This window comes from Lepisosteus platostomus, unplaced genomic scaffold (assembly GCF_059453375.1).
Source record: "Lepisosteus platostomus isolate fLepPlt1 unplaced genomic scaffold, fLepPlt1.hap1 Scaffold_48_H1, whole genome shotgun sequence".
NCBI classification, from domain to species: domain Eukaryota; kingdom Metazoa; phylum Chordata; class Actinopteri; order Semionotiformes; family Lepisosteidae; genus Lepisosteus; species Lepisosteus platostomus.
In genome coordinates, this window is record NW_028291668.1 from 137,203 (window position 1) to 146,371 (window position 9,169).

At 45.2% G+C, this 9,169-nt stretch overlaps 1 non-coding gene across 1 annotated transcript; it reads left to right on the plus strand.

Moving 5' to 3' along the window:
• The first annotated feature begins 2,201 nt into the window (after positions 1 to 2,201).
• trnai-aau (transfer RNA isoleucine (anticodon AAU)) lies at positions 2,202 to 2,275 on the plus strand. The gene has a single exon. It is a non-coding gene; the product is annotated as a tRNA-Ile (tRNA).
• The last annotated feature ends 6,894 nt before the right edge of the window (positions 2,276 to 9,169 follow it).

Consider the following 9,169-nt stretch of genomic DNA (forward strand, 5'->3'; position numbering starts at 1 on the left):
AAAATATTGTCTTCTGTGCCAGGTGCCTGCAAGGGGAGAAAGCTAGAATCCTACCCAGGCTCCTGGAGCTCTGTCCTGGCTAAAGGAGGGTGAATCCATTCCATTCAAAGCTCCATGAAAAAATGATATTTTTAAATTTGAAAAAAAAAAACATTGTAGAACAACATCTCTTGGTCCACAGAGTGCAAAAATCCAACTTTGAAGAAAATCCATTGACTGATCCACGAATCCTGAAGTTTCTTCGCATGATATCGGGCTTGAAACCACTTTCTGGAAAATGATGAAAAATGCCAAAAATGAAAAAAAAGTTATCAATTCTAGAGCCTAAGGGGAAAATAAGACAAATGTATATCTCCAAATAATTTTATGTGCTTCAGAAGAGCCCAGGAAAGTTTTTTGCATACATGAAACCACGCCCGTTTGCACGTAAGCAGACATGGTTGCACACACGACTGCATGAAAGCACGCGTGCATGCAAAATCATCCTGTTAAGCATTTGAAAAGCCGCACCACGGCGCACTTGAAATAGCTCTTACATTAGAGGTCGACGCAGGAATCGCCTTTTTATTTACGCTCTTACCAACGCGATGGAAAGCAAAACAAAGCAAAGCAGAGCAAAACAAAATGAACAAACGCAAAACCCTCACGTCCCGCACTTGCATATAACGCCGTTACGTGCCCAAGCGGTATTGTACGTCATCCTAGCACTGCACCCCGGGGCGTACGGTATATGGGAATGAGCACACGCCACGAATCGTCTCAAATCACTCCCTACAACTGTAAGGTGCCTTGAAGCGTGCACCCCCAACATTCTTCTTTGCGCATCTGTGAAAGGTAAACTCTTGAGCAAACTCTGAACCAGCTCTAAGGAAACTAATCCGATTAGACGTTACTTTGACTCATCCTTTAACAGTTTTCAGTCTCTGTCTTTAAACACCTTGCTCAGTCACATTCAAGCCACAAGTACTCTTCTCGGATGTTGCACAAACAAATCCTAATGTCTTGAAAGCATTGCAGCATGTTTGTGTCCCACTTCCCGTGGCTGCAGGACGACTGACACGAACGGACAAACACAATCTGTGGCGTTTAGCGTGACATAGTCTTGCAGGCATCGTGCTGTCTTACTGCAATACTATACCACTTGAGGAAACAGTCCATCTGGCCATGAAACTCATTTGAACGTCTAGCTACAGCAACTAACAATAACATGATTTATTCAGGATGTGTGGAATCAGCACGTCCCGGAGACAGCTTCTGAAATCGTGAGCATTCTCTGGTGGTGTCCTGGAGGGCTCCCCCGGGCATGTGTTGGTGGTATAGTGGTGAGCATAGCTACCTTCCAAGCAGGTGACCCGGGTTCGATTCCCGGCCAACGCAGTGGCAAGTGTTTTCAAATGCTGTCACAAGCCTTTGGTAAGCAAAGCGAAGCCTTTTGAAAGAGCTAAAGCACTGCAAAATGGAATTGAAGGAGAATCTTACAGGGGATTCTGAGCAGTGTCTAAATAAATAAATTCACAGCGTCTGCGGATGGCATTTTGCAGCTGGAAGTAGATGTCGACGCTTTTTTCACACAGCACCAAAAAAGCGTCTTTTTTGAAGGTACAGGCATTGAGCATTGGTGGTTCATTGTTAGAACTCTCGCCTGCCACGCAGGAGGCTTGGTTTCGATTCCTGGCCAATGCAGTGGCTTTTGCAGCGAAGAGCTCCATCACTTGCATCCCAACTTTTGCAACTCGCAACTGAAAACCCACTGAAGCTAAGCAGGTGTGAGCCAGGTCAGTACCTGGATGAGGGTGAGCTACAGGGAAAAACAAAGCTTCCAGCTGGAAGCGGTGTTAATGGGGCCAGCGGGGAGGCGCTCACCCTGAGGTCTGTGCGGGTCCCAATCTCCCAATATAGTGACGGAGAAGCTGTGTTGTAAAGGGGCGCTGTCTTTTGGATGAGATGTAAAACCGAGGTCATAGTGCTCTGTGGTCATTAGAAATGACCACCAAAACCTTTGACAAAAGCTCTTGGTAATTGATGGTCTTCAATAATGTTTCTCCTTTAGGTACATTTAAAATCAGCTGAATAATGCTGTGAAATCATGAAACTGCATGAGAAAGCCCGTACACTGAATTACACGGCTTTCTATTCAAAGGAGGACAAAAGAAATTCCCTGAGTTCGATTTTTTGCAGCACAGAGAGGGGCACTCTCATGAGGCCGGTTAGCTCAGTTGGTTAGAGCGTGGTGCTAATAACGCCAAGGTCGCGGGTTCGAGCCCCGTATGGGCCATGTCCTTTTCTCCTCTCTTACCAAAGCTGTTAGGTTCCTTTCCGTGGTGAGAGGGGTTGTCATGCAACACTGCCACATAGTGCCGACAGACAAGAGTGTTGCGGGAGAAGAGAAAAGTGTTTGAAGATTTAAGAGTGTCTTAGGTGGAGCCAAAATCAAGTGTCACAAATGCAAGTGGGAAGATTTCCAATGTTTAATATGGTCAAAATAAGCGGAAGTTACCAGCTGGTCCGGCACAGTCTGCCATGCTTTTGTCATATACTGTAAAGTGGTGTCGAACTGGAGCCTCACCATTTGCATATGTGAGGCTCCAGTTATACATCGATTGTCACATTAAATGACAAAAATGAAGAGAGGTAAAGCAGCTGGAGAGGTTTTCTTACAACTTCTGAGCTGACACAGTTTTGGAAAATGTTTCCTTCACGCTGCACTGTACAATATAGGCAGCCAAGAGTCTCCAAAACAAAACAGAATTGACAGATAGGAGAAAATTCCCACTCCTCCTGAAGTTCCCAAAATCCAGCACTGAGCGTAAACAAAGTGTCTAAGTAGTGTGGGAATGTTAAACCTAACCCTAGCTGGAGTTTGAGCAATCCAGCACTGAGAGTAAAAAGATGAGTCAAAGTAACGTCTAATCAGATTAGTTTCCTTAGAGCTGGTTCAGAGTTTGCTCAAGAGTTTACCTTTCACAGATGCGCAAAGAAGAATGTTGGGGGTGCAGGCTTCAAGGCGCCTTACAGCTGTAGGGAGTGATTCGAGACGATTCGTGGCGTGTGCTCGTTCCCATATACCTTACGCCCCGGGGTGCAGTGCTAGGATGACGTACAATACCTCTTGGGCACGTAACGGCGTTATATGCAAGTGCGGGACGTGGGGGTTTTCGTTTGTTCGTTTTGTTTTGCTCTGCTTTGCTTTGTTTTGCTTTCCATCGCGTTGGTAAGAGCGTAAATAAAAAGGCGATTCCTGCATCTATCACTAATGTAAGAGCTATTTCAAGTGCGGCGTGGTGCGGCTTTTCAAATGCTCAACAGGATGACTTCGCTTGCACGTGTGCTTTCATGCAGTCGTGTGTGCAACCATGTCTGCTTATGTGCAAACGGGCGTGGTTTCATGTATGCAAAAAACTTTCCTGGGCTCTTCTGAAGCACATAAAATTATTTGGAGATATACATTTGTCTTGTTTTCCTCTTAGGCTCTAGAATTGATAACTTTTTTTTAGGATTCTAGCTTTCTCCCCTTGCAGGCATCGGGCACAGAGGACCTCATGGTTTTCCTGAAAATCTTTTTTTTTTTGTGTTCCTTGTTGTTCCAAACTTAATTTTAATCACTTTTAATTAGATATTTTATTAAAAATAGTGCAAAAAATGACTAATTTCACTAAAAATAATGTAATATAAAACTGATGTTTTTAACTTTATTGTAGTGTTTTAGAAACTACTATGTCTTCAAAAATGGTTATTTTTCACTCCTAGGAATGAAAGCTGTTGTTATATGATGTTTATTTTCAAATTTTGAAAAAATCAAAGGATTCTAGCTTTCTCCCCTTGCAGGCATCGGACACAGAGAACCTCATGGTTTTCCTAAAAATCATTTGTTATGTTCCCTGGTGTTCCAAACTTAGTTTTAATCAATTTTAATTTGTTATTATGTTAAAAACAGGGTAATAAGTTTCTAATTGGACTATAAATAATGTCATATTGTCTGCTATAAAACTGATGTTTTCATCTCCATTGTAGAGATTCTAGAATCAACTAATAGAGAATTAAAATAAAAAAGGGCATAAGAAGACATTACCAACAACGACCACAAGATGGAGATGTTGTCTAGACATTACCAACAACGACCACAAGATGGAGATATTGTCCAAAGAGGCAAGAAGGGCAAAGCCGCGATAAGGAGATTGCTGTCAGAATGCACATCCGGATCCCAAACAGAATCTCTAGTAAATTATGATCATTTGTGAAACAGGCAAATGAGTGTCTGCTACAATATGATTGCTACATATCTGCATTTGTTGGTTTTTAAGGAGTAAGAGTGCAGGCGGTTTAAACCTGCGATCCAGTGTGTTGAAGTATTTCACAACACTACCCCTAGCACATCTGGAAATAAATCCTCATAATGATTATTGCCCTGGGCATGTACCAAAAAATCACTGAGCATATACATATATCGCTGTGTTGAAGCTAGAGACACAGAATAAGTGCAAACACATCCTAAATACAGTGTTCCTGCACCTTGACCTCATCCAGAATGTATCGTTTTTTGAAAGCGATTGCTGTCAGAATGCACAACTGAATCCCAAACAGAATCTCTAGTCAAATATGATCATTTGTGAAACAGGCAAATGAGTCTCTCAGGTGCCCATTGCTCATTTTCAGACACATTTATGCAATACTTTCACCATGCGTTGAGCAATAGGGATTAAAGATACCAGAGGTAAGGTTTAAAAGTGATTCTGAGGTGCAACACATCAGCGATACAGCTAGGCATCTGAAATGCGGGGTTTGAGAGCCCTTCAGGGAACACCGTACCCTAAAGGTACCAGAAGTCCACTAGTATAAGCATTAAGTCACTGTCAGCCCTGTTGCAATGTGATTGCTACATATCTTCATTTCTTTGGTTTTTAAGGAGTAAGAGTGCAGGGGGTCTAAATCTGCGATCCAGTGTGTTGAAGTATTTCACAACACTACCTGTAGCCCGTCTGGAAATAAATCCTCATTCTGATTATTGACCTGGGCATGTACCAATAAATCACTGAGTATATATATATATCACTGTGTTGAAGCTAGAGACCTGTATGTAATAATATGATGCTAAAATGTTATTTTCACATGTAAGAAAACCGGCTCAGGGACGCCAAATATGTAATGTTGCCATAGCAAAATTAAATGTAGTGGCTCTCTGAAGGCACCAGTTCTGTAGGGTTTGGGCATTTACTGAGACAATTATTAATTGTAGCAGTAAATCACAAAGTTGATTCTTTTGATGGCTTTAGAATCCAACCATGTGACATAACTCAAACAACGCGCACACACAGGTACTAATACACGAGGATACATTTATTAATACATAAAATATGCATGTAAACCTAACAGATCTTATCGAGAGGGTTATCAGAATACAAAAGATATATATTCAGTCAGTTACGAAGTGTTACACATATCAAGAGGACATACGTTCAGTATATCATTCATTAAGACCGTTTCGTTAATGAACTTGGTTATAACTTCTACATTAGATACTCAAACAAGTACATAACTCTTAGGAATTAAATTGATATCAACTGGTTGGGATAACAATTGAATTCTCGAGCTGTAATGCAGTGAAGTTGAATACTCATCCAATCTTTGGGGATTCAGATCTTCCTGCGGGCACAAAGAAACAGTTGCAGGCTGTTGCTGTCCAATCCGCGCTCTCTGGCTCCGTGCCAGGCTGTGCTGTGCGGCTTGCGACGGTGTGCTGCTGATGCTCACTGTGGGCTTTAACTAGCAAAGTTTGTGCACAGGAGAAAAGATGACTGTGGGTCCCAGCAAGTCAGGAAGAGGACCGGTTCGTTTCTGATGAAGAGCTAGTTCTGAATAGTGATTCAGCTGTCCACAGTTCCGACCTGTTCACAAGGCAGGCCTGCTGCTGGTGCTAACCTCGGGTGGATCCTCTGGTTATTCTCTGGCAACCTCCGCTCTAGACTCTTAGAACAAAGGAAAGTTCTGGCACTCGGACACACTGGCCGTTCCGTGGTTGTCCGGGCTGAGTCTCAGGATGGTCAGGAGGCGTGCTGCGAGAATGTCCTGCCCTTGGGAGCCTTCTGCTCCTGGGCCGTCCTGCTCTGGAATTCTCCTTTGAATTCCCTTTAGAATTGTCCACAGAATCCTCTGAATCCTCCCTTCTGAATCTTACTGAATCTCACAGGCTCTCTGTGTTGCCTGTTTTTACCTGGAGGAACTTCAGCTCATTGATTGGCTGAAAGTTCCATAGGCATCAGAGTCCCACGTGGGTTACTCGGCCCTACCAGTCCCTGATTGATTGATCAAGGTGAGATATGAGTCACTTAGTCCTGACACTTAGTAATGCAGTCCAGATGTCCAACTGGCACTCCCTAGACAGATAGGCGCCAATGGATGACCATTGATCATGATAGCCAGGCTTAGCTAAGTGCATCCCCCTTTGGGAGCTGTCCTAGGACCTTAAATCACCCTGCAGAACAGTTTCTCTGTGGCTGCACCACAGAGATGAACAGAGAAATGGGGCCTCATTTGGGAAGGCTCAGAACACTTAATTCTGCCTTATTAATAAGCCTCGCCGCTACATATCCCCCCTTTTTGAAGGTCACGAGGTCCTGAGGCGTTGTTGCCTTCAAAACAAAACAGAGTTAAGTGATGTCCCTTGCCATTAGAACATTAATCTTAAATGTCCACATTACTCCTCGAGAATTCATACCGGAACCAGTGTTGGATACAAACAGGATGAATAACATCTGGAGTATGTATAAACACGGTAGGAGACATTATCTAGGTCTAGGAATTACACATCAGGAAGTTCACTGTCAATATCTGATACCTCTGTAGTAGATATTTGGGGAGAAATCACTTCCTTTCTTTTGACATGCTACCTTTGACTCATTCATGCTACCCAGATTACATTTTGATGCAAGAGTACAGCATTCAGAGTACACTGTCAGTCATGATCCAGCTTCCCAGCAGCAGTGTTAAAATATAACCAGTTCCTGTTCCCAGCCCCGCGATAAACCACAACACCTGTGTTGGGTATCTGCTAGGGTGGTTTGGAGGTTTGTTCCATTAAAGCAAACTAACTACCTGTACCTCTTCAGGGCTTACTGTTTCTTGGATTTCTATCCAATTCAATAGTGTGGCACCTGAAGGCATCCATGACCTCAAGTTTGGTCTTATGTTGTCTGGTTCCAGACCGTACAGTGTTAAGTTACCATGCTGTACTATGGCCTCCTCGGGAACTTGCAGGAAAACTGTTTGATTAGGTAGCTGCATTGTGGTAGCTGTATCATGCCTGTCACAAGTCATAGTGTCAGTTAAATGTGGTGTGCTGACCAGCCATTTACTTCCTACCTGCTCTTCATGGGGTTCATTAACCTCCCTCTGCTCGATAGTAGCTTTACACCCTTCATTGGTGAATCGTTTAGACACAGCCAATGGATAGCTTTGGTAGCCATACCCATCTCAAGATTTGGAACCAAATTCAATCTTGGATTGCCTTCTGGGTGAGCTATGAGCGATGGGGTTAATGTCACATACTCCTCTACTGAGAAGAGTGGAATCAAGTGGGTTGGGAATCGTGCCGTGGTTAGACTGGCTACAGTGGCACTAAGCTCCCTTAATAGGTCTTGTGTCAACATTCTGGCCTGTTGCACACAAGCATAAACCCACTGTATAACACCAACAATCATGTCCACTGGTTGGGGAATAAGGTTTAACCCTGTTGCATAGGAAATTGCCTGTAGGGTTTTCCCTAAGCTTTCCAACTTTTGCTGCTGTCGATACAGTCTGTCACTACCCTCCGGCATCTCTGACCCCTGCCTTCTTGGGGCAGTCAGGGTGAGAGTGCCAGTAGCACACAAACCTACCAGAAAAAAGCAAACGTGCAACAGTGGCGGCAGCAATCAGTCCTCCCAAAAGTCTTTTCGGGTGGCTGATCCCAGTCATCTCCTTCTGAATGACTGTCGCCTTTCTAAGCTGGCGCAGCGTGTACATGGTGTCTTTCTCAGTATGCCCTGTGGCATCTTGGGCACCAACATCCTGGAAATATGGGGAGATCTGACGCAGCTGCTGATGCTGCTCCTCCTTTTCCAGGGCATCTGCTTTTTCGATTTGTTCATGCCTGTGCTCTAGGAACCCTGCAGGGGGCGGTGCAGCGGTGGAGCATGCCTGACCCTCGGCTGAGTGGTCATCTGGAGCACCTGAGTGATCTGGGATTGTTACCCCATTCTCACTGTTCAGGTCCACCCTGCACACTTCCTGATTGAGGAATCCCTCTATCGGCATGTTTACAATCGTTCGCTGGGCTTGGGTGTAGGACACCTGCTCACTCCCCCCTTCCCTTGCTAGGGGTTCGGGGAGCTGCCCCAGTACTGGGATAGCTAGTTCACTGTCTTTGAACTTACTATCACTCACCAGGCCCATGTCAGTGCAGGCGGGGATTCTGACACCCCTCTTTGCGATGTCCTGCACTGGCAGGCGGGTGACTTGACCATCCAGCTCCAGTCTGGCTGAACCACTGTTGGTCAGACTCAGAGTGACAGACTGAGCTGGTGGCTGTAAGAAACCCGGCTCGGCTTTCATTCCCTGTCCCTTCTGGGGGACTGGGTGTGTTGGCAACCCTGCCGTTGAGGCAGGAACAATCAGGTCAGTCTCACTCACTACCTGGTAGTTGTGAGAAATAATGTTACCTGACTGCAGGTTCCCTGGGTCACAGCAGAGGGAATCGGCATCTGGGATCAGGTGTGTCCACAGTGCAGTAGTCTCAGCGTCCAGCTGGGCCTCCTGTCTAACCTGTGAATGTTGCACCAGGGGCACCTGGCGGTGGCCCTGTGACAGCTGCTCAAGCAGATCCTCACTAATAGAGGACCTCTCAGGGCTAAGGGTGAGGGCTACATCACCAACCTGCTCTCCTGCCATCTGGATCCCTTCCACCACTGCAGGGTGGTGTTCCTGACCCCTCTTGGGTGCCAGGGTGCACAGGGAAAGCTCCTTTTCATCGCCAGGTGGGGAGATCTGCTCCTCTTTAGGGATGTAAAAGGTGTGTGCTTTACCTGGTGGATCAGGCGGCTGCTTGGAGCACCGCTCCTGTGGCATGGAGGCTGTTGGGACCTTGGCCGGGACACGACTTCCCTGTATATCCGGGGAACAAGGAAATATTTTTATT